Source organism: Podarcis vaucheri (genome assembly GCF_965113315.1).
Source record: "Podarcis vaucheri genome assembly, chromosome: 4".
In the NCBI taxonomy this organism is placed as follows: Eukaryota; Metazoa; Chordata; class Lepidosauria; order Squamata; family Lacertidae; genus Podarcis; species Podarcis vaucheri.
In genome coordinates this window covers 62,313,812-62,337,823 of record NC_138762.1, presented here as the reverse complement: position 1 = coordinate 62,337,823, position 24,012 = coordinate 62,313,812, and the positions used below count along the sequence as shown (strand labels likewise).

Genomic DNA, 24,012 nt, shown 5'->3' with positions numbered 1-24,012 from the left:
GATCTTTGATAATTCTTTCTCCCCCTCTAGTTCCTCTCTTCACAGTGTGCTGCTTGCAGAGTTTTCTTCAAACAGCAATGAAAATATTTGATCTCCCCACTACTTTTGGATAATATGGGGAAGCACAGATATGTTTACTACCACAAGACTTGAAAAGCTGTTCAGTGAGACAGGCAACAAACTGTTTAGCATTGTCAGAGCCAACATCAAGAGGACATCCAAAACTGGCAAAACAAAATCTGCAGTATACTGCTGATAGTATCTGAAGAACTATTTCTTTAGCAGTTCCATTGCTTCTGGGTAAGAAGAGTAATAATCAGTGACTGTAAGCACATTTGTTTGATGTGTAGATCCCAGAATGTTGATGCCTTGCTTGTTCCAAGGAAGAATTTTAACTGAATTGGTGATCATGTAAATGTTTGGGTCTGCATGCAAGCAACACAGGTAACATACAGTTTGTCTAATTTGTATATAGCGCACTGCATCCCTGGTGACTTTCACATCTATTTTAGCCTTGGCTTGTTGATTGACATGGTTAATGGAAATATTGGCAGAGTCACCAGTCTTGGAAACCATTAGGCACTTTCTTCTTGAGACCTTTCTTACAGCCAGTGTCAAGTCATCCTGTAATATTTTGTGAACACATTTCCCCACCACTTGATCCATAAAGATATCTGCTTCTAATGCTCCATACACACACAATTTAGCTAGTTCCTTAAGTGCACTATCATATGCATCTATAGATTTATCAGGGGTGTGTTTTCTATGTCCAGATAAGCCTTCCCATCACAGCATTTCTATGTGGTATGAAATGTAGCTGTAGCTGGTGCAAAGGTGCCACTTCCTTTTGGCAAATAGCAGGAGTGGGGTAATCTATTATACTGGAGCTTCCAGTCAGTTGTTCGTTTCAGGACTGATGCTCCTCACACATTCAAGTTTTTGTAGTGTTCATACAACATTGTCGGCACCAAGACACCAGCCCATAGTTTTCCTCACTTAATCTGGGAAATACCATTTTTTGACGAAATCTAATATATATTTTGCCAGTTACCTGCTTACAATATCTCAACAACCCATTTGCAAATTAAGCTCCCAGCTGGGAGCACTCACTGTAGCTGTGTTGCGGTCATGTTGTACTTTGAAGAGCATTATTTACCTTGTCCAGTTTGAATTTTGTAAATGAGTCACAGTATTAACAGTGTTCCAAGATCCCACCTTCATTTCCAGATGGTTGTATCCCTTTGAAGTTTGTCTAACAACGAAATCTCTTGTAGATGGTTAATTGTTTTAGCTTCTGAATTACTCTAACAGCATTTCTAATCTCTATGTTTTTCTTAACCCTTTGCCTAGCTCCTACTTACTGATTCCCTTTGCTTCCTATATCCCTTAACAGAGACTTCCGGAAAGTGTAGCATGGAGTATATATAAAATGGATAACTTGACAACAGTCAAGCTTTTGAGTGCAAGTGCTGTGTTCTTTCCCCCTGAGTGCAAGCAAAGAGTGATATTTCTGCTTGTTGCCTTGGTTAGGAATAGTTTCCTGCCAAGCTACTGGGGTGTTTAAAGGCAAAGCACAGAGGTTCAAATCAAGGGTGCTGATCTTTCCTTTTCTCAGTTGGGAAACTCTGGATGTGACTTGAAGCCGAGGACAAAGCAAATGTCACAAGAATGCAAAAAGAAAACAGCTACCCTGATTCAAAATTATCTATCCCAAATAGATTGAATCGAAAATACCTTCCTGAAAAGAAACAAATTAACTGAAAGCTATTTTTAAAACAAATGCAGACAGTTTGTTCAAGGATGCCACAGAGCTGGTGATCTAGATACGGAATTTACAATTGTGTCCCAATGAAATGACACACCCGTCTGCATCTTCCAAACAAAATCTATAATAGATCAGAATAAAAGATGCTGTGCAGCAACTCTTTATGAGATGAGAGATCCTAATTAAGATAAATGTTACTCTGAGGTGTAATTATGAAAAAGTACCTACTGTGGAGGGACAATACTTTAACTTCAATAATTAATTAGTTGTAGCTGGAACCTGCCTAATTCCTTAAATCAATCTTCAGTTTTGAATTACTTTTTTAGTCTTCAACTTGTTGTTTCAGATGGTTAATGACTAGCTCCCGTGTATGAGTCCTTGGAAATAGATTTTGGAATTACATGTCATCCCACATTTTTCTCTCTCAAATAGCAAGATGTATCATTATTTTAGCTTGCTCTGTTCACAATCTCACCATTTTAAATTTTCAATAGAATCTGAATATGTAATGCAATGGCAGATGAATGTTTAGGGCACGGTACAATGACCATTGCATTGATGTACTGCCACAATATGATGGCTCCTTTGGGAGGATGGAGCTAATTCTATGGTTCTTGGGTTCCTAGCCCTGATGTTTTATCGCTATTTTATTATTATAATTAATTCTGTTGGGAGCCGCCAAGAGTGGCTGGGGGTATAAATAAATTATTAGTATTAGTATTATTAGTATTATTATTATCAACAACAACAACAACAACAACATTGGGCCTACAGTATCTAAAGAGTTCCTATTTTAAAAGTTCATAATGACCAGTGTCCAGTCTCAAGTATCTCAGAACAGAATGATAAAATCAAAGAAATAATGAAATATAATGTCAACAAAAGTTGGAAGATCCTGAGAGGTATGCAGAGAGGGCTGCTGTGAGAGGGGAAAATCAGGTGGTAGCATGATTTTGCCCCACCTTCCATGTACAGAATAAACATCCAGAAGGGAGGCTATGAAATGATGTGTGGAATTGCCAGGAAAAAAATCCTTCGTGAAACTCATTTAGCTTCCCTCAGAATTCCTTGGACATTTTGCCCAAAGAAGAATCTCCAAACTTGCATCACACATTTACTTTTGGTCATTTAGGTACCACATGTGCAGCTCAGGAGAATGCCGTTCTTGCTCAATAGCTCTGAAGCTGATATTAATCAAGGGGACAGCCAAATTAGATAATCTTTATCTTATAAATATAATCTTCCTTCATTCACAACCCTGCCGTCATCTGGGAGCCATTCTGGCACTTAAAATATCAAGTGCGAATAACCTCATTTCTTTAAAATATGGCTATTCCTCTGTTTCTTAATGGGAGAAATATTTTTTGCTTTCCTTTACTGCTGTATTTCTCACATTATATTATATGGATCCTAACTTCCATTTTTTGAAAGAAGCAAGAGTCCACATTCATGGAACAGGTCTTTCCCACCGCTCCATTTCTTCCACACAGCTCTGGAAAAAAATGCTTCTGTGCATTGAGAGACCCTCAGGAATGATGTAAGGCAGGTATGGCGAACCTGCAGCCCTGGTATCTGGGGTAGAGTTAAGTCTAGCAACATCTGAAGGGCCACAGAATCCCATTCCCTGGTGTAGGTGATGGTCCAAGATAGTGGTCACCACCTTTTTGGGGTCTGGGGACACATTTTGAATTTTCAGAAGATGCTGAGTGCATCAGTTAGAAATGGCTACCACCAGGAATATGACTTTTCACAAAATGGCTGCCACCTTCAAAAAAAGCAAGAAAACAAAAGAGTCAGGAAGATAAAATACAGTGGTACCTCAGGTTAAATAAGCTTCAGGTTACAGATGCTTCAGGTTACAGACTCCGCTAACCCAGAAATAGTGCTTCAGGTTAAGAACTTTGCTTCAGGATGAGAACAGAAATCATGCTCTGGTGGCACGGCAGCAGCAGGAGGCCCCATTAGCTAAAGTGGTGCTTCATGTTAAGAACAGTTAAGAACAGACCTCCGGAACGAATTAAGTACTTAACCCCAGGTACCACTGTAGTTCAATTATGGAAAAAACTATTCTTTCTGTTGTCGTTTGAAAAACTTTTTTTTCTTAGGTACTTTTAAGTTGTAGGGTTCACACTATTGCAAACGTTCCATCTACAGAAGCATTGCAGCTTGCTGGTTTGAGTGATCCCCTCATCTCCTCCCCACATGGGTCAATAAAACATTTTCCTCTCTAATAATAAAATACGGGAGTAATTAATTTGCAAAGAAGAACTGAGAAGCTAACCTTATTAGTCAGGAGCCAAACATGTGCATGCCATGATCTTCTGAGCATGCACGGAGGCCTTCCTCAGTTTCCTTTCAGGCATACCTCCTTATGCCACATCTAAGGTTGCTCCCAAAGGTCCATTCACTTTTGGGAACACTTAGCCGTCTTGCATAATCCCTGCACAGCACTTCAGATGCTGACCACTGAATGTAAGCTTTTGAATTATACCTTCTTCTTTAGGGATAAATGTTCAAGGCAAATGTAAAGTAAAAAAGAAAAAGAAAAAAAGATGCTGGTACAACCCTAGGCTACCATTTACCTACTGGAAAAGCCTGGTGCTGCTTAGAACAAATGAAATATGAGGCCAGAGCAGGCTGTTCTAATTAGGATGCAAATAGCCCTGCTGTACAGCCCTTGAGTTAACTGGCCTTTTAGAGTCAAAAATGAATGAAAAATGTTCAGCGAAATAATATAATATTATATATACTCTATCACTAGTTCCCTGTGTCCTTACAGGATCCTTGTAAAGCAAAGAACAGTTTTGCCAAAAAGACACAGTTATTATATTAGCATGATTAATTTAGGATAGTTCACTAAATAGAGTGTTCCTTTGATTTGGTTTGATGGTATGGCCTATTAATGGAAGGGTTTAGTCTCTTGCGTCTCTCAGAACAATGTCCCGTCTTTCAAAGTTGATGACCTGGTATTAACAAGACAGAAAAATTAATCCACCATTAAGTTTCCCTAAAGATCTGCCTAGCTTTTTTCTGTCTCATGACCCTAGAACAAGAGTGGAGAACCACAGGCCCATGGGCACATTATGGCCCTTGCTCTATCTGGCCCTTGAAACTTTTGTGAGGCCATATCCTCTTTCTCCAGGGTACATTTCTCGGTGGCCTTGCTTTACATTCCCCCTGAGTGTTTTTGCTAGGCAGGAATGTGTCCTTGAACTCTGATAATGACTCATGCTTGCTTCAATGGAGGATCAAGAGAGTTGTCTCTGTGCGTAGAAACTAGCCCACTGTACACAGCTAAAATTAAATTTGTTGCTCCACCCACTTTTGCCCCTGCCCCTCCTCCTGCTCACCGCTGCTATGCAGCTCCCAAAAGGTTGCCCAGAAGGAATGTGATCCTTGGGCTGAAAGCAGTTCTCTACCCCTAGCCCTAGAATGTGTAGGGTTAGCCCATGAGACTGATCAAGAGAACATTCAGAACAAACCTGGAGTTCACCTATGTTCCAAAATCTGGTTTCGAACCTGTGGTACTGTACATCCGCAGCATAATTTCATATATAAGCATTTATATATGCAGTTATATGCATTGTTGTATGTATCTGTTCATGTGCTGGTTAGTTTGTGTAGCATACAACAAGACCTTTAATAATGTGTGTGGTAGTGCATATAACATGTGAGAATTGTTTGTATATTCAGCAGAAAGAAAAACTCACTTCAAGGGGCGAAATGCAAAATAGGAAAAAAATATCTTATGTGATTTCTGGTTCCTTAACATTAATAAAAAGATGTATTGTTGGTCTAATTCAGCAAAGGATGTATTCATTTATTACATTTATGTCCCATGTGGCATAAATAGTCCTCACCCTCCTAAAATCATCCTCACAACTACCTTGTGAGGTAGGTTAGGCTGAGAGTTGGGGACCACATAGCCCAAGATGACCCAGTGGGGACCACAATATCCAATATCTGACTTCTCTTACATTATGCTTATTCTTCTGTTATGTTCTTTCTTTAAGATTCAGCTTGGAGTGTATGTGGAAATAGCTGGAAAAGGGGTGAGTAGCTCTCATTTTTAAAGATGATTTTAAAATCCTCAGCTTCAAAGATAAAGCAATGTTCAGGAACGCTTTTGGATGTCTATTCTTGTTACAGTGTGAAATGACTGATCTTCTGTTTGACAGCCTTTAAAATTGAATATTACAGAGACAAATTTTGAAACCTAAGAGAGATACTTCATTTCTGCCTACAGCTGAGGTCTGACCTTTGCTCACTTGAACTAGAGTCCAACTGTTCTCCCCCAGGTATGTTTTGGTTGGTGTTCTCCAGTCATTTGAAATTACTGCATGGGAAGTCAGTGGTAAAGTGACAGCTTTAAGATGCCACACTGCCAGGCAGCTTGCTTGGCTGGAAGCTAGAGCTGCATTGAGAACATTTGTAAGAGAGGCAAATCTAATAGCTTCTATTAGATATAGCCAAGAGGAATATTTGGCAGAAAGGGGAATGTTCCAACATCAGGCTGATACCAACTCTTCCCTACACCCAAGGAAACATACATACTAACAAGATACCTGGTCCCTGCGGTGAAACAGCGTGCTCATAAAAGCCATATTTCTCTTCTCATGTAGGCATTTTTATCATTTCACTGCTGCACTACTGTAACACACTCAATATGGGGGTTCTCTTGGGATTGATCCAGAAGCTGAAGCTGGTACCAAATGCTGTGACCGGGTTGTTGAGTGGGACCAAAGCACAGCAGAATACCTTTGAAGCACAGAAGTACAGTCCTGCTCCTTGAGCCCTGATTGGCCAGGTGGTTAAGACACAATAGGGTCAAAGCTCGAAAAGGCAATATAAACCTTTCTTTATCACAGCTGTGAGGTGGATGCCTCTAAGGAGTCACCTCTCAGGTTTAACCAACTAACCACCCTGGCTAGCTTGTGTCCAATTCCCAACATCCCTATCCACCCATTCAAGCAATCTCACCCACCTTTTGTGAGCTGCATAGCTTTGCCTTAGAGCTCATGGCTCCTCCCTGTCATGGGCCATCATGCTCTAAATGATGTAGTTCTGACACGAACTTGGGAGGCTGGTTCTCTGAACCAGGAGGTCCTCTTGAGCCGAGGGGCCTTAGTTGCCAACTGCCTCTCTGGCTTCTCAAGCTCATGAAAAACAGCACCAGTACCCTTAACCACATGCTGCAAATTAAGTGTGTGCTGTGATGCAGATAGCCCTTAAAGCCCTTGTTCTGTCTTACCACTATTAATTCCTTGCCTATCAAAGAGGTCTGGAAAGAACACCATAAGGATTATTTAGTCTCTAGTAGACTCACTGGAATGCTTCTTTCAGCTCAACGTGCATCTCTCCGCTCTATCCATCTTGCCACAAGGTTGTCGCCATTCATTATTAGTGAATACCTTCTGAGTCATCATTAGCATTTCATTCTTCCTGTGCAGAAGGCCTTCTCATAGTTCACAAGGGGAACTTGCCTCTGCTTTTTGGGGGTCTGAAATAAAATAATGGGAACAGCATGAGCTGTGACAGTTCAATTAGGAAGTGCTTGGAATGGCAATGTTTGCTAGAAGCAAAGAGTATCTTGGCCTTGGAATGCTTCCTGCAAATGAGAAATGTGAGGCCTTTGGCACACTTTTGTAGTACAACACAAAAATAAATTAAGGAGTGGAATATGGGTAACCAAGCTGGAAAGCTGGAAGAGCAGCAGAAAAGCTTTGTCTAAATGACTCTCTATTGGCACGTTCTCAGTAACAACAGCAAATGCTTGCTAAGAACTATGCAAACTATGTTCTCTTCTCATTGTGCTTTTCTGCAAAGAACAACTTCTTTAGTTTGGTGATTTGATGTTGTTGGACTACAGCTCCCATCATCCCTGACTACGAGTTATGTTGACTGGAGCTGAAGGAATCTGGAACCCAACAACAAATGGGGAGGGCACAGATTCCCCAAGCCTGTCTTAAGGGTTGTTTCACACATGAATGTTCATTACTTGATCTGCAACATCACATGGGAGAATGAGTCATCATAGATATAATGCTGCAGGTAATACTTTTCTGATCACCATATGCCACCTCAAATGCAATGCTTTCCCATTGAACCAGTTCACATATTTAGCTGTCAGTCATCAAGAATAGCATTTGGAATGTGCATTATTGCATTACTGAATCTGGTTTTTAACTATCTCTGCTTTTTATACAAATTTATTGTAGTAATTTGTTACATTCTGCTGCTATTTTAATATGTTATTGGTATATTGCAAATGTTTTAAATTGTCAGTTTATTATTTTATCTTTGTCATTAGCTGCCTTGAGCTCTGCAGAGAAAGGATGAGGTATAAATGATTTAAATAAACTGCTTTTTCTGTTTAATAAGTCACATTCAAAGCATGGAGTACGTACTCTGTTAGTATATATGATGTGCACTGAATGCAAGAGGCATTATTATTATTATTATCTATTAAATTTGTATACTGCTCTTCATCCAGAGATCCCAGGGCGGTTCACTTACAAAATCTCATACAAGGTGGTTCCTGCTCTTAAGCTTATTTAGTTGATACCATCCAATGGCACTGTTCATTCAGTATCAATATGTTCAGTAGTAGACTTTACAAGTTGCATTTTACAGTAAATGGACAATAATCAGAAAGACCATTCTCCAGTGTGGTGTAGTGGTTAAGAGCTGTAGACTCGTAATCTGGGGAACCGGGTTCGTGTCTCCGCTCCTCCACATGCAGCTGCTGGGTGACCTTGGGCCAGTCACACTTCTTTGAAGTCTCTCAGCCCCACTCACCTCACAGAGTGTTTGTTGTGGGGGAGGAAGGGAAAGGAGAATGTTAGCCGCTTTGAGACTCCTTAGGGTGGTGATAAAGCGGGATATCAAATCCAAACTCCTCCTCCTCCTCTTCTTCTTCGTCATCATCATTTTGTGCATGTATTTGTTAGGGCTATGAAGTCTGACCAAGAAAGATTACTATTTGAAAACCTGTTATTTGGAAGGGTATCACCCTTGAGGACGTAATGCTTATGATTAAAAAGTTAAAATTTGGCAGCTATTATTATGTACAGTAGTATTCAACAGGCCACATCTTCTCCTTGTGCATTAAGCAAGTAAGTTATGATGGCATTTGGGGTGCTACCTGTAAAACATCCACTAGGAAAAGTTTGATCTTTTCATTTCTTATTTCTGCATCTCGTGTAGGTGTAAACAAACCTAAGATAGATTTATCTGCAGGAAAAATGTGAAGTCGAAGAAACCATTTCCATCACCCAGTGGGAGTCTGTGTTCAATGCCTCTGATTATGGGGCTGTTGCACATGAGTTTTTGAACTGATCAATACTTTGAAAATTCAGGCAGACTCTGTTTTCTATCTTCCTTGCTGAAACTCCTAAAATATTCTCTCTCTTTTGCCAACACCTGAGACAAATCAATGGTTAAGGTAATGAGATCTTATTCTTTGACATATCGTGTTATTAGAAGAGTGAAATGTGGGACTTTTATGAGATCATTTCTGTTTGAACTGAGAGTTGCAAGTTATGAAATATTGGTGGTGTGTGTGTGTATGTGGATTCAGGTTATGCATGTAGTCCTTGGTGGGAGAGGGAAAAATGTTTTAATATTGGCAGGTTCCTTTGGAACCAGCCCTTTGGGGTTTGAATTGTTTGTCACTTTATAATATATTTCAGGTAGAGGTAGTTTTCTTGTTGTAGTTACAGCTTAGACTTTTTACAATAACATGATTTGTCATGAAGCTGAAATGAGCAGTGAAATCAGAGTTTAATAAACTGCATATATGTGGCTAAGGCCAGTTCTCTAGGCTTCTCATGTCTCAGCAGCAGCCAGAGGATTTTTGCAACCAGAAATTCCAGTTTCTTGTAGTGTCTTGTACTCCCAAACTGCTTAGCGGGACTGCTTTGGAATTTACATGGCATAATATGAACACAAACTAAATAACTCTGTATTTCTTGGAAAGTGGTATTGAGCTTTGTGGAGGATATAATATAAATACAGACTGACTAAAGTTGTACATGAGACAGATGTTTTATCCTCATCAAGAATTTGGGAGAAATTACCTAAAATGCAAACTCTATTCCAGGATTTGTGACACTAGCAAACTAATGTCATTTAATGTATGAAGTATGAGCCAAAACTGATGTATTAATATAATCACAGTATAAATATGACAGTGGTCATAATCCAATCAAGGATCTAAATTTGTTGACATTTAAAGAGATAATCCTTTAAATCACCTGGCTAATGCTCCTCTGGTTGGACATTTGAGAACAGGATACTGGACTAGATGGGACATTGTCAACAAGCTTTCCTTATGCTTTTATGATGGCTGAGAACTGCATTAGTCAAATGTGCTGTAACTAGCTTAGAAAATACTAACTATGGTTTAAAATGAAGCCATTACTGAAAAAATAGTTAATAGTTATAACTTCTCAAAGTTATAGTTTGGAAAGATTTTTGCACCTTGATAGACATGTTCTACAGTGGAGAAGAGGCTAAGCATAGACAGAATAAATAGCCATACAGGGGTACCTCCGTATAAGTCTGCCCCATCCAGCATCCATTTCAGCTGACGTCCACGGCCAACCCAAAAGTTCCGGAACGGGTGACTTCTGGGTTTGCCGCTCGTGCATGCGCAGAAGTGCAAACTGCTTCATGTGCGTGCACAGAGCGGTGATTTGTCGAGCATCCTTTTCCTCGAGCGTCCGGGGCTCCAGAACGGATCCGAGACTCAAAACAAGGTACCACTGTGCATACATGGTCTGTTATTCAACCTGTGGTAATTTGCAACCTGGATTAGCACTGCTAAATAGTTCTCAATAAGGAATTATGAGAGTATAATATTGGGTCTATGCTATGTCTATCATTGACTGTAAAATCTTATCTGGAGATAATATTTTTCATTGATGCATCATAAAAGGTAAAGGTAAAGGGAACCCTGACTGTTAAGTCCAGTCGCGGACAACTCTGGGGTTGTAGCGCTCATCTCGCTTTACTGGCCAAGAGAGCTGGTGTTTGTCTGCAGACAGCTTCTGGGTCATGTGGCCAGCATGACTAAGCCGCTTCTGGTGAACAGCACATGGAAACGCCCTTTATATTTGTTCTCAATTCAGTGAAAATTCTTACTGAAACTACCATTTATTAAATATATGAACATTTCAGCTTCATAATAAAATTAGTACTTGTGTTGGTGGTACATACTAGATTTTAATCATTTCTGACATTATGTTCTCTCATCCTTGTATTTCTTTCTGTTTAGCATCAAATAAACAAATTGAATGACTCACAAGTTTCCTAAACAGCACAAGATAAAGTAGAAAGGTTGACGTCATGATTGTTACAGATTAAGATTTGAAGTCCCATTCCTCATCAAATTCTTCAGCCTTCTAGTCATTGCAAACATAAAAGAAAATTCTGGTTCCTGTACCAAAGGATATAGAGTAGGGATGGGAAACCTGTGTCCCTCCAGACATTGTTGGACTTCACTTCCCATCAGCTCTGTCTATTGGCCATGGTGGCTATGGCTATGGGAGTTGACGTCCAACAACATCGAGAGAGTCACAGGTTAGTCATCTGTCCAGATCCTTTACATAAAACAAGAGAACCCCTGTGGATGCTATGCACTACTGACAATAAGTATTCAAGAAGAATTTAAAGAAGCCCCGTGTGTACAAAAATGTATATATTAAGGAAAGGGATGTATAAGTGATTATATAAGTGAAAATAACATTAGTATGTATTATAGATATTCAAAGCCATATACCCCAAAATGGGTATATTAGTCAAAACTTCATACAAATATGTTATAGTAGGAGAAATTCACTCTAACATGCTGATTAATTTTCATGAGGATTCGCAAATTGCTATAGAAATGCGGAGAACTGAATTTAAGACTGGGCGCATGACAAACTGAAATGGACAGCTTTGTCCATTCCTGCTTGTAACTATGGCTTGGTTGATTCTGCTTCCCTCTGGCTACAGTGCCAATACAGCAGCCAGAAGAATTGCTGGCAAAAACGGGGCGGGGGGGATACAAAGTGTATGCTGAAACATATTAGTATGTTTGCAGTAGCATGCTCAAGGTTCAATGTTTCTTAACTTCCACTTGACTAGGCAGAAGACAGATTTTAATAGCAGAGTTTCCAGCATGCAGGAAGCAACGAAAATCAGTTGGAAACTGCATCATTTTCTGCTCAGTCAGCACCAGCTCAGGCATCGCTCGCCACATCCTTTCTCCACCCATCATTTCTCAGCTATGACTGTATCAGCACTCAATTTGCAATTCATGATTCCGTGGGCATCATTTCTTTAAAAAATGGGGGTGCTTCTTATTTCTCAATGTTCGTGAGGCTGAGTGAACTCTTTAAGGTATAAAAAGTCACCGACTCCTGGCCAGTAGCTTTCTCCTATATTATTCCACACAACAAGCCACCACAAAAATAAGATAAAAGATTTAAGATAAATAATTTAAAAAACAAGTAAGTGTGATTCAGATAGAACCTTATCCTTCACAAATTTACGTAATCTCCTTTTAATTCAATTTAAGTTGGTGGCCATCTCCACATCTTGTGGAAACAAACCCCACAATTGCTACTGAAGTATGACATGGGTTGAGTAGGCGTTATGTCTAATCAAGTGCAAGGGATTAAATGAGTTTGGTGATAAAATTGGGATTCTTTGAAGAAAAATGTTAAACCCCCCCCCCAAAAAAAAAGGTGGGGACAGGGCGGAAGGGAAGCTGCATTGTTTCATAAATTGTGCACACTAGTTTTTATATGAATAAAAGATACCAGGCTTCTGAGACAAATAGATATTAGGGTATAATCAATCATTCATGTCATTTAATCCAACCGTAGCTCCCAATACGAAATTAGACCCTAAAGCTTTACATTTTGTTTGAGTTATTTTGGGCTTTACACCCCTTTTCTTTTGTCACTTAGGTGGCTGGATATTTAAGACAAACAAATGCAAACTATCAAAAGTGATTAATTAATGAACAGTTTACATACACCCAGGACAGCAAAAGCTGTGCTTATTTGGGGGATACAGACTATTCTGTGTGGGCCCCTATAGAAGTGGTCATAAAGCTATATGATCCTGGAATGATAATTGTCCATTATATGGGTAAAGCTAAATTGATTTAGTCTTGTGCATCTAGGGCAGGGCAATGAATACATTTTTGAAATAGCTTTGTGGGCTTTGCTACAAATGAGAACAAAGAGAAGTCTGCACTTTTGGAGAATGTATAACCAAATGATACCTACAGCTGTGGGGGGGAAATGGTCTGAACAATAATCACAATGCATCTCCACAGAGGACTATAGTTGAAAGTGCCCTTCCCTAAAGTATTACATGCATTTCAGCATTGAAAACAGAACACAAGATTGCATCTGAAGGGTTGCAATGAGCATAGGTTAAACTCATGCCATTTCCTATTCATGTTACAATCTTGGTCATGAGAAAAGATTGCAGGAAGAGCAGAGTGAGGGTTTTCTTTCTTAGCTCCCACTGTGTCCCAATAATTGATTGCTGTCTGCTGTGAATCTCGGTGTTTTTGTTTCTTCCTGAATGGGGAACAGGAGGCTATTTTCCTGCTATCCACTGTTTTTATTCCAAAGTATCTACATTCTCTGCTCTATATTTATATTCAATATTGCTCAGAAAGAGGAGCCTGAGTATCACTAAATGCCTTAGTAGGCCATGATGTGAGACCCATACATAACACAAAGTGCCCTAGAGAAGTACAATGTGTTCAGCCTGAAATTATCCTCTAAATCAAAGCGTTGGCACCAAAGGTATAATAAAAAGATACAGACTCAATTCCCCTCTCTTCTTGGTGTCTAAACTTGCCTGCTATTATTTACAAAGGAGATACAAGCAATCAACACCCATGCCAAGGCAACTGGCTCTGGAGTGGCTCATGGTGACCGTGGGCCTATCCCAACATGTCACCGATCCAATGCTTATGGCAGGCCAAACTCTGGACCTTGTTTTCTCAGCTGGGCAGGAAGAAGGTGATCTGGAAGTGAGTGGGGTATTGATGCCAGTCCTTTGTCATTGTCAGACCACTTCCTGTTGACATTTCAGTACCTTTTATTCTCTGCACAGGCAGGGGACCTATTAAGATGCTCAGCTGTCAAACGCTTATGGATCCAGTGGGTTTCCAGATGGCTCTGTGGGATTTTCTAGCTGCTATGACAGGCACTCTTGTCAAAGCCCTGGTCGACCTATGGAACATCCAAATGGCTCAGGTCATTGAAACAATCGCCCCAAGCATCCTCTCTCACTTTGTGGACCCTTTTTGGCTCCCTGGTATACTCCAGAGCTCAGGGCGAGTAAACAAGCTGTGTACATGTTTGTGCGTGACCATGTATACTTTAGGATGTCGAAGCTGCAACCCATCTCCTCGTCATTATGCTGAATTGATAGTGTGTATAGCCTGCATTTTAGAATGATCTGTGGTGGAACACTAAAAGCCCATTTGGGGTAATAAATGTAGAAGGGCATGCATGCACTGAAGTTTGGAATCAACATGGCTCTTATTCTTGTGACCACCATAGTAAAACACACACACAAGAAAATATATATATTTCTCTGCATTGCTTTAAACATTTTTATTTTCTGATATATCATTTATTGTATCATTTTTATACATAATTTCTTTGTCTTTTTTGGGGGGGAGGTCAATCATAATTTGGTTTACACAGCAAATTTTAATATTGCGTGTCTGTGATCCCAAGCACACTTTCAGGAAAATAAATTACTTTGAAATCAATGAAACTAACTCCCCAATAAATGTTCTGAGACTAGAAAATCTGGTCGTAAGATTTCACAATGCATTGAGAAAAGGGCTTTCAATCTATAAAAAGGAGGGGTTTTGTGCTCCTTGATCTTTCACAACCATTTCCAAATCTCGAAGAGACAGGATTCTCACCAAAGTAAGTGTGACTGAGCAGTCTGTCTCTTTAAATTTAGTGCAATGTTGCATTCTGCTTATATAGCATCACTGTTGGCGGTTGCAGTAGCTGACAAAGTGTGAATCACAAGAAGGGAACCAGAACAAGAAGGAAACAGAAAACTATAAATGGAGCAAGTCATAAGAAGGCAGAATCCATTGTAGCAATTTATTGAAGACTGCTTCTTTCTTTACAGTATGAGTTCAGCTGCATGGGGCTGAGTCAAAATGGCCCCTCTTTGGAGAAAGTTGGGGGGACCTGTCAATAGGCACAAAATAAAGAGACAACCTACTGCCAAAAGGGATTGCTTTCCTTCTGCCGGGCACATTATTTTTTACCCACCAGATTGTGGGAATAGTTCATTGTCTCTTTAAGAACTGGAGAGGAAATGTTGTTAGTCAGAAGTAGCAGACACCAGTCAGCAGGACTTTGTTAACAAAGCACAAGGAAGCAAGGCCTACATTTGTAGTCTTATGTCTAGAAATGTTTTACCTTTATAAAAAAAAAATTGCTTGTAATAAAAACTTGCAATCTAAACCCAAACAATACACAGATGTGACCTGTGGAGGACAGGAAACAGTTCCCTGCACTTCATGTACTACAGTAAGCCCAAAACTTACATGGAGGTTACAGCCCAGGGATCATCTTTCCCCCCTGGATGCCCACCTCATTTTCTCCTGTGTTTAAATTTTATTTAATTTTTATTGCCTAGTGCCTAAAACTGAATGCACACAAGTTAAATGCACATAAGTTGTGGGCTTACTATACTTTTGTTTGCATGTACTCTCATAATGATCCTTTGAGACAGAGAAAAAGGGATCTATGCAACAGTGCCCAGTAAATCCATGGAAATCTTCTTCATCTCCTGACCATACAAATTCAAGTCCAACACAGATTTCCCTCCACAGATTAAACCACACACATATGATTTACAGGTGGAGTAACAGCAGGGTCATACCTGTTTGCCCAGCTACCAGCATTGGTGGTCCCACTGCCTGCATCCCCCTATGTGTTGAGCAAGGCAAATAAGCAAGAGTCAGATACACATACTGTTGTAGACATATAAAGGTAAAGGTAAAGGGACCCCTGACCATTAGGTCCAGTTGTGACCAACTCTGGGGTTGCACACTCATCTCGCTCTATAGGCCGAGGGAGCCGGCGTTTGTCCGCAGACAGCTTCCGGGTCATGTGGCCAGCATGACTAAGCTGCTTCTGGTGAACCAGAGCAGGTGCTCCATAACTGCCTAGAGGGGAGGAGCTGGACTTTCCTTAATGAGAGCTTCGGAGCCAGCCTAGAATGTCACCACCCCACCCAAAGCTCTCCTAGTTCTGCCTCTTGGAATATGTAAGGTTTCCAAACCTTACCTGGTCCATCCCAGTTCCATTCTTACTAAAACGTAAACAAAAATGGTTGTCTGTGTCTCCTCCCCCAAATTTGGGCTCAAGTTTTTTACAGCTGTGTTCAGTTTTCTATTTCTTGTCTTTATTAGTACTTTATTAGTCACATGTATGTGTGTGCCGCAAGTACATTGTACACAGTCCAGAGTTGAACAGGTCTGGACTGGTCCAGACTGGATCAGGCCCATTCTGGATGTACAAATTGAAGCCCCAATCTGTGCACAGCCCTAAGAAATAACCTACATTTTGGGGCTATCATGTAAAGCAGTGTACTGTACTCTGTCAGATAAATCTTACTGGCTCTCTACTACATCAGTGATTCAAAAATGATGAGTTGGTCACTGAATGCTTGTGAGTGAAGCCCCAGGAGACCTATGCTGCAAGTGGAGAAAAAAGAAGGGATCGCGTCACAACTCCCAGCTATCAGACAAAGCTTCAAATTCTGTTGGTGGTATTCCTTACTCCAATATTATATAAAAGAAGTCAAGGCTTCAAGAACAAACCAGGGCTGTTTTACACAATACAACAAATCCCACTTCACGAGGCAGATACAGTTTCCGTAGCAATTCTTTTGATTTCTTTTATAACATCACCTCCAGTGGTGCTGCCTGAGGTGCTTCTTTAAGTGCTGTGATGCTCTGCAGTTTGCTATTAGAGAGAGAGAGAGTTCAGTCAGTGTTTCCGTGTAACATGTCCCTCCATCCTACATTAATGCTACAGCAGTGACAACCAACTAGCAGAGCGGTACTCAGCACCTGTCTGCTATCTAGCTCACGTCTTCCCATCAAACTTGTCTGCAGGAGAGAAATTAGCTAATCATTGATAGGGCATGTCGTTGAATAAATTCCAAATCGCTGCTAGTGCTTTTTATAAATAATTCAAAATAAAATGAACGCTAAAGCAAACACAGCTGTAGCTCACACTCCATCGCCCACCTGCTGGTGGTACATCTTAGCTGGCATCTGCTCATGCAAAACTTGTACGCCTTCCACGTCCTCCTCCCCTTCCATATCCGTACAATGTCAGCAACCATGAATACTCTCTAGCCTTCTCAAGCAGTGCAATTTGGGTTTTGATTGGTGGCATCAGCTGACACATGAAGGCTTCATTCCTTTCCATCGACCATCATATTCTGTTACTCTCAGTTCAAATGTCTCTATTGGTACACATCTTTTGGAAAGAGCCTGAGGCTAGTTTGCGACATGCTCATGCACTTGCTTTTATAGAAAAGATGTAGAAGGAATAACCATTTGTCTTCGCTATAAATAGAAAGAGATATCCTGTCATGAAGAAGACTGTTGGTCCATATAGGAACACTGAAAGTTGCCTTGTACCAGATCCTCACTTGAGATCCCTGAGATTGAAACAATGACCTTTTATACACATTGTATGTGCTCTCTTACTAAGTTATGTCTTTAGCATTTCTCCTTTTATTAAGTGGACATTTGTGTGCCTCCCATGATTCTATTTCAGAGTTAGAGCACATAACTAGAAGCAGGAAATGTTTCCTCACCTGAAACTGTGATAAAAAGGGAGATCCTGAACATATAGTGTCATGACTATTTGAGACGAAATAGGTTTGTATTGTGAGCCCAGAAGTCTCTGCTCTTAATAACTTGTCATTAATCCTTTCTTCATGACTGGATTGCTGTCTATGAACTCATTTAAATATTGAAAAACAACAAAAAAGAATTCATTTTTATATTAAACTTTATCCGTATAGCTAATATCTCATTGTACCAAGGTTTTACTAATTAGTGTCCCCCAATAGAGTTAGATACTTACTTACCGGGTTTAAGAAGAAGGGCCTTTGCTTGCTAACATAATATGAACACATATTTGGAGCTTCATATCGGTCATATTGGGGATCACAGGAAAGAAAACTGTATCTTGGTTTCAGAAATTCTTTGTTTAGTTGTAACCTGGATTTCATTGTTTAAGCAAAGAAAACAATATTTCTGAAGTTTAAACAGGGTAATAATGAAAAAGAAAAATTAAGGTTTAAGAACTTTTTTATATATACCAAAAAAGGTCCTGTTAAGTAAAGACATATAATCTTTGCTCAGTCAAGTAGCAGGTTGCTTGTGAAGGTTCAAAACTGCTCAGAACAGCATGTGTGTTTGGGGTGGGGAATTTGACAGCTACTTTTTAGTCAAGTACAATTCAACTAGGATAATAGACCAAAATGAGGGTAATTTGTAGGAGGAAAAGTATATCTTTAGTAGAAGCTATCTTTAGCAGATGCTTGAAAGCTTGGAAATATCATTGGAACGTCTGTTAAAACACAAGCATTTCAATTACTTATACTAGCAAATCCTGCTAGTGTTGTGAAATCAAATATGACTTTGAAAGGTAAAAATATAGATTACAAAATACACAGCAGGACTTGTGTTTAGATCTGTAGCTTCCAAATAGTGAGCTCAATTTGTAATCATTTGATAGAGCTCTAGGAAATACATCCTCTTTTCCCTCTTATCAGAAGCAAAACAAGAACTCATTTCATATCTCGGGGTCCTGACTGCAACAGCATTATTTCTTTCCACTCCAGGAATAATTATCATGTCTTAGATCCTTCACATTTTTGGCACTAATAGTCTTTTGTGCTCTAAACACAACAACAAAAATCTCCTGGAATTGTACAAAGACAAGGGAAAGGCGACAGACTTTAGAAGAAGATACGGTAAAGTAGCCTGTAGAATAGGGTGTATTAGGACTGCTTCAAAAACAATTTTAAAAATAGAGCCTCATTTTCTGAACTTCAAAAGGTCTCATTACTTTAAAAAGAGACCTGTGGGTTGATGAAAGAGTGGTATGTGTCAGAGAAGGTAAGTTTCTGCAATTATATTATTCACTATTTTATTGGTAGAATAGTTCCTATTTTAGTAACAAGTACTGTAGGGTAATAATGAAAAGGCCCAAATGGTTATCTCAGTGAGCAGTCACAACATCTGAAGTTGAGCAGTTGCTTTGTGATGAACAGAAATGGTCCAGCCAGTCAGAAAGAAAACTGGTGGTGAAGAAAGGCCCAGTATGTAATAGTAGGTGGCGTGCTGGTAAATGATGTTTTTATAGAACTAATTGGCTGAAGAATGGAACAGGAAGGAGCATGCAAGGATTCTAACAGGGTTGAATAAAACATTGGATGGCCGTAACACCTGTGATTCAGTTGCGTAAAGTGAAAACGCCATGTTACAAATGACCCTGGCTGTTGGTCACATCACAATATGAGAGGGAAGGGTTGGGTAAGAGCACCTCTCTCTATGCTGACCTTGGACCAGAGCTAGCTAACCTTTTTTATACCTTGGGGCACACTTAGGAATGATTAGCCTCTGAGGGCCACATGCCACTGCAAGCCACACATGTGGACAGTTAGACACACAGAGCAGAGGTCCACCCAGTTTTCTAACTCCCGCTTGCTAGAATTCCTCTTGTCTCTCCATCCTCCCCCCTCTCTCATCCTCACTGTGAACATATAGCACATTCAAGCACACAGCTCTTGCACTCACTCATTCACACTCAAACCGTTTAGATAATGGCCACTCGTAGGGTGTATCTGGTTCGTGTCAGCTCATCCCTAAGAGACAACGGTATAAGTGTTGTCATTTAAATGGTAATTGAATTAAGCTTGGCAATGAATACTCATAAATCAATGGCATCTATGTAATAGAGACTAAAGGGCAATTGCATACAAAACAACATTTAGAGAGGGGTGTGATGTACATGTGTTTATATAATAATGTCTGTAAGCCAGGTCTGGATAAATGAAGTTCCTGTTTTTAAAAGCAGGACCGAGCTTAAGTTTCTTTAAGTTCTATTTTCATGGTTAAAATATATATATATTGATGACAATCAGTTCTGTTTGTTACATCTGAATCAGGCGGGCCATACAGGTTCTGGATCAGTGCCTGAGCAGAGTAGTGGTTTGAATAAGGGCGAATATGAAGTCGAATTCTGACTTTTTCTGGGACACTGCAGATTAGTGCTCCTGCAAAGGTTGACACAAATAGGAGGGGATGGGAAATAGTAACAAAAATACCAGGAGTAGTTCTGTCACTGCACTCCAGGGGGAAAACCACAGCTCAGTGGTAGCGTGCATGCTTTGCATGCAAAAGGTGACAGCTTCAATCCCTGGTGTCCCCAGTTAGGGCTGGGAGAAACACCAGCCTAAAACCACTGACAGTCATTGCTGACAATACTGAACTCGAAGCAGCTTCCTATGTTCTTGGGAAAAATCTTATGCTACTGAGACTCAGGGCTGTCTTGATTTTTTTATTCTTAAAGGTAAAGGCCACAGCCTCCTCCCCCAACCTGTTGGATGAGTCCTCCTTCCAGTCACTGTGAAACTTGTTTTAGTAGGCAATGTAGGTGGTGGCTTAAAGGCAATGTTTACCTTGCATTCCTTCTACAGGGATGGGGGCGAATGGTGTCCCATGTGCTAAGCTGACTGCTAGACAGCTACAGCCTCTGAATGAATAGTGATGATGATGTGGGGGGGGCTATTTTCACCCAAACTCATCTTGAGATTTTGTCATTCTGAATTGCTGAGCAATCATACGCAACTGCCTAGGTACATTATCAGGAGCACAAGTTAGTGTAATTGAAAAATAACTACTTTGTCATCTGTAGTAAGCGCCTATATTTGGCCATAAAAATGGCATCCCCAGTGTGTGATTTCTTGGGTTCTTCTAATTATATTTTATAGCTATTCTGGTTTCCGTCCAGTTGTGCTTTTCTTTTAATAGCTCCAGGAACATCCAGTAATAAACATTAAAAGAAATTGCAGAATGATCAGCCACTACTTTCCGCAAGCTGTACTGATTAAATTCCTGTAGTCTCATTTTCATAACAAAGCCCGAGACAGAAAATAGTACACTCTGAATCTTCCCTTGACAATGATTAAGATAAGAACTGAAAATAGCATGAATGAAACCAATTTCTCCATTTCATCTTTGTTAGTGTATGGCTGACTTAGTCCTTTGATCTTTGTTCACTCTGCAGGAGTCAAGACATACAACTTACAGAGATGATATTGACATGCTTTATCTTTGGTAAAGTAGGGGGTTCAGTCTCTAGCAATTGCCTTTCTAAATGTCCTTGGAAAAAAATGCAAGATCCTGATCCTGCCAGTGCTTTCTGCTTCTCCACCTCACTCAGCAATGACTTACACCCATGCCTTTGGTGGACGTAAGATAGAGGGCAGAGGATATTTCAGTAGTACTATTAAAGAAGCAGAAGCCCTCTCCCTCTTTCATATCTTGCCATGCTAGAATCAACAGAGTTCCCCGGAGCAACATTTTACTTTGTAAGTAATATTACATTTAAGTGAATAATATCAAATTCCTTAGGACTACAAATAATACACGAGTAGGCAATCTTGATCAATTTGTGTAGATTTAAATGGTCCCCCCCCACACACACACACACTCAGAGATTTTTTATTTTCTGACATTCCAAGAGCAGATTTTTCCCCCTCAAATGGAGGTAACCTGTTGCTCTCCATTTCCACAGGGTTAATTTAAGCAGAGAGAATGTGTAGGCGAACATACTCAGTTCATTGTGATGTTCATAGCAGAACATAAATATATCCAGCTAATTGTTAAAGCTAGGTTGAAGTGCTGGAACATAAAATTATTTTCACAGTTTGACCAAAGATCAACTCAGGGGATTATATTAGGAAAGAGAAGAGCTTTGTCTTTAACTAGTGGTGTGTGACCTGCAATTGATTTTGAGTTCTCAAAAGTAAGGAGGAATAAATGCTTGCCACTTTCTCATGCGTTAAAAGGTTTTCCCTTGGAAACACTGAATCTAGATGCATATCTGGTATTTTAAATAATTTTATTATTTTCCATTAAAGTATTTGATTTTGAAATATGGTTAATCTAAAATCTCCCAGTGCCATATCACTGTGCAACAATGTAGGACTAGCGATGATGTGATAAGCAATTGGTTTTTACTGTTGAAAATGAAGAGGGTTCAATGAGTATTGGTTCAATGAGTGTTGGTGGGAAAACTTCCTCTGGCCCACATTTCAGTTGCAATTGGTTTATTCTTTCGAAGCATTTTCAGTGACTCCACAGAAATAGGTTGGATTTTTTCTCAAGTATTCCCCGAAATATTTCAAGGACTTGGCCTATTCTGAATTATTCTCCATCAGTCTTTTTAATATGCCCTCCATTTGTCTTCTCCCTGCTTGTGAGCATCCCTGGACCTTCCTGGACCTTTTACTTTCCAGCAGCAATGAGGGTCCTTCCAGCATCAGTGACTGGGGAATGAAGGGATTAATTAGGTCACAGTGCTTTACCAGTAATACCCAACAGAAATATATTCGGGAATTACAATTTGCCATGGTTGTTGGGACTTTACTATAAAAAAGGCCCAGAAGCCCTTTCGCTTATATGCCAGCAATCATTCCAGCTCTACAATTCTATTATTTGTTCTGGGAAATTTCTGTAGGAAAGCTACAGGGGTAAAATTGGTGCATTGGTAACTACTATGGCGCTCTCCTTGCCCACGTCTTGCCTTCCTCCAACTCCTCTGCAGAAGCTTTTCTCTCTCTCAATGCAAATCACTTTCAATACTGAAGCACAAGCCATCCTTACAAATTTGTATTTTTCTGAATTTTGCAAACCTGTTCTCCAGGCAAGCAGATTGTACAAAAATTCACATATTAGAATAAAGTGCTCATAAAAATGCATATATGAAAGGAAAATACAAGAATGCATTATTTCAAGGAAAACTGAATTGGGAAAAAAATGTGTACATTAGGCAAAATTGCAAGCGAACATGACTATTGGAAGAAATTCATACTAAAATACTGGTGGATTTTCATGAAAACTTTTTTTAAAACTGCAAACTGATGTGGAAATGTGGAGAAGTGCAGTCTGGAAAAATGAGGAATTGAAACTGACAGGCCCACCCATCACTACCCCTCATCCACATACTTCATTTCCTAATTCAACAGTTCGCAGGCAGGATGGAAACTGGTGCAATTCTGCTGTTATGGGAAGGAAAAATCCAAATTACAGAAAATGTTGAACCAAGTGGGGGGATCTGTGGGTATCTGTCTGTGGGAAGGAAACTGATACAAGTTCTTTTTGAAGAAGAAAAAAGCTTTCTGAGAACGATAAATAAGAATGTGTGATGTTTCTCCTTTATTTTGTTATTGGGGAAATGAATCCTAATCTTAGACAGACTTTTTAAAAAAGTTAGAAATATACCCGAAAGCAGATTTTACAGATTAAGGGTCCAGGTTGTTCAAATTAAAAAGTATTTGATCTGTGAGTTCCAGCATGAACTCTCACTTCTGTTCAAAGCAGAGAAAAAGAGTTATAGGAGTGTTTCCATGTTTCACTGTTTCTTACTGCACTTCAAGGAGTGAACTTCATTGATACTAGTTAGAATTTATGGATGACTTGCCTGGGCGAATGTATTTTTGATAGCTACCTTCCAATTTCATCTTCTGAGGTACAAGGTTCCTATTCCCATAAAGAATAAAAATGTAGGTTCTTTTTTGTCTACTTTTATCCTCATGGGAGAGCCTTTAATGGCCTGTCTTTCATTCCTTGCAGCTTCTGCATAACTTTCTCCTCTGCAGTTAGAAGTATCATCACATCATCACACAAATGGGAAGCTGGGGGGGGGAGGGGAATTCAGAGATTTGTAGCTTTGGGAAGTCTCTTGGCAACTGATCATGACAGTATCGGTTGGGTTTATCTAAATTAAAATTAATGAAAAGCAGATCTCTGAAGCATCCTTGAATAAAGGATAAATACCCTGTCCATACCAAAACGTTCCCTTTTCTGAACCAAAGAAATATTTTCTTGGGCTGTATACATCAGATTCAGATTAATTTCTGAATTCTGAAGTCTGAGTCAA

General features: G+C 39.8%; 1 long non-coding RNA gene across 2 annotated transcripts; it reads left to right on the top strand.

Annotated features, from left to right (window-relative positions):
• The first annotated feature begins 407 nt into the window (after positions 1-407).
• On the top strand, positions 408-18,014 carry LOC309530835. 2 transcript variants are annotated; one of them, XR_014218931.1, is made up of 5 exons: positions 408-444; positions 5,779-5,817; positions 5,966-6,063; positions 7,635-7,816; positions 17,896-18,014. It is a non-coding gene; the product is annotated as an uncharacterized lncRNA (long non-coding RNA). The 2 variants fall into 2 exon arrangements; XR_014218932.1 differs by having other exon boundaries at positions 412-444; positions 5,944-6,063.
• Positions 18,015-24,012: the final 5,998 nt, after the last annotated feature.